General features: G+C 39.3%; 1 non-coding gene across 1 annotated transcript; it reads right to left on the reverse strand.

The window, feature by feature from the left end:
* Nucleotides 1–1,522: 1,522 nt before the first annotated feature.
* On the reverse strand, nt 1,523–1,594 carry TRNAC-ACA (transfer RNA cysteine (anticodon ACA)). The gene has a single exon. It is a non-coding gene; the product is annotated as a tRNA-Cys (tRNA).
* Nucleotides 1,595–2,254: the final 660 nt, after the last annotated feature.

The following is a 2,254-nucleotide window of genomic DNA, read 5'->3' on the forward strand; positions in this document are numbered from 1 at the left end:
AAATCCCCTGACTTGAACCTGTTTTCCATGCAAGAAGGTCCTCCACACAACTCTTTGCTTCATAGGGAAAGGTTGTGTGGAGGACATTTTCTAGGACACTTTTTATTGCTTCCAGTAACGACACTTGGGAAATTTATGTAGAGTTCAGTTCTAGAAAAAGATTGTCTAAAGCACTGTTACATTTTCTCCATTTTGATGACGAAAGATCTGAAATTTATGCTATATCCCTTTCTCCTTTGTTTGCCAGTAACTTTAAAATCACAACTGAAGCAGCAAATGTGTATGATCTTATGACCTACATAATTGAGTTCCTGATTTTGACATACTAGTTTAATTCATATTTACTGGATTCTGATTTCTTAAATTCATATTTACATTGTATACATTATTTAAATATTTTTCCCCTGAAAACCCCACTTGGGCTCTTTGCAGGAGGAAGTAGGAGATAAGCAAACATGATTCCATCCTTCTCTTATTCTTATGACTCTAAGAATAATTTTTAATGTGTTATTTAAGGCTTTGAATCCATTTTAAAATTTCTTTCTAGTTTCTGAATTGCTTATTATAAGTAAATATTAAGCATATGTTTGTTGTATGAAAAAATGATAAAGTAGCCCCAGTGTTAGAAAATGCAGATCCTGAACAGTTAGTGCCATGCTTTCATTCATTAATCTAAGGCATTAAATAACCACAGGGTGTCAGACACTAAGTGCTGCAGATTCAATAATGTCATAATCGCTTTGAAATATTATTAGGACTTCTAGAATATGATGAATACTCCTTAATGGTAGGTGGCAAATTCAGGACAAGAACTTTAGGGGAGAACATAAATATAATTTGAGTGTGCAAAGGTGAGAACAGCTTAGACTAGCATATAGGCAAGAGTGGACTCACTAAGCAACAATCAATATCAAGCCTTCCAGGCATTTGTGTCACACACAAGAATATAAATGATAACAAAAGGTAAATATCCTTAATATATATAGAATTCTTAAAGCTCAAAAAAATGATCAGCAATTCAATAAACATAGAGACAAACACATTTCACAGAAGAAATACAAATGATCAATAAATATATGCAGCTCTTTAGTGAACTAGTATGTGCAAATTACAAACCAAATGCTATATTATTTAGAGCCATCAGATTATCCAAAATTAAGGTCAGTATCTTGAGGGCAAGGATATAGAGCAAATCTGTTTGTGATGTCAACTACAAATTGTTCTTGGCAGTTACCAAGAACATCGCCAACAACAAAGGCATTTGCCATCTGCCTCTAGGAAGACTGAAGCCCATGCTGCTGTAGCTGCCGAATTCAGCAACCCCTGAGGGAGTTCAAGGTGGAGTGAGGCACCATGTGCTCCAGGGAATCTGGGGGGACAGGTCTTTAGGTGAAAGTGAAGTCGCTCAGTTGTGTCTGGCTCTTTGTGACCCCATGGACTGTAGCCCACCAGGCTCCTCCGCCTATGGGATTTTCCAGGCAAGAATACTGGAGTGGGTTGCCATTTCCTTCTCCAGGAGATCTTCCCAACCCAGGGATTGAACCCGGGTCTCCTGCATTGTAGGCAGACGCTTTACCGTCTGAGCCACCAGGGAAGTCAGATCTTTAGGCAGTTGGGTGTTTTTAAGAACAGATTTTATGATCTCAATCCTTGCTTCTCCTCTAGAGAAGCACTAAATCCCTTCATGGTGACATCAGATCCTCATGTCTGATGAGTAAATTTTGTGCTATTGTCAAGTGCTTCATGATATTGAACTCCCCCTTAACCCAAATCTTATATATTGACTTTGCCCCACTGCCATTTGGAGCAGTCTCTCAGAACTATCTGAGATGCTGCCTCCGAGGCTGCAGTCCTCATTTTGCCCCCAAATAAAACTTAACTCACGACTGTCAAGTTGTACATCTTTTTATAGTCGACAGTGATTAGTGAACTTATTTCCTTAATTTCAAAGAAACTACGGAAACACTGAAAGCTTACATAGACTTATGTGGACTCCTTGTGACTCCACGGACTGTAGCCTGCCACGCTCCTCTGTCCATGGGATTTCCCAGGAAAGAATACTGAAGTGGGTTTCCATTTCCTTCTCCAGGGGACCTTCCCAGCCCAGGATTGAACCCAGGTCCCCCACAGTGCAGGCAGACTCTTTACCATCTAGCCACCAGGGAATCCCTTACATAGACTTATACTTGAAATTAAAAGATGCTTATTCCTTGGAAGGAAAGTTATGACCAACCTAGATAGTATATTCAAAAAC

The sequence above is a fragment of the Ovis aries genome, chromosome 12, assembly GCF_016772045.2.
Source record: "Ovis aries strain OAR_USU_Benz2616 breed Rambouillet chromosome 12, ARS-UI_Ramb_v3.0, whole genome shotgun sequence".
Classification (NCBI taxonomy): Eukaryota; Metazoa; Chordata; class Mammalia; order Artiodactyla; family Bovidae; genus Ovis; species Ovis aries.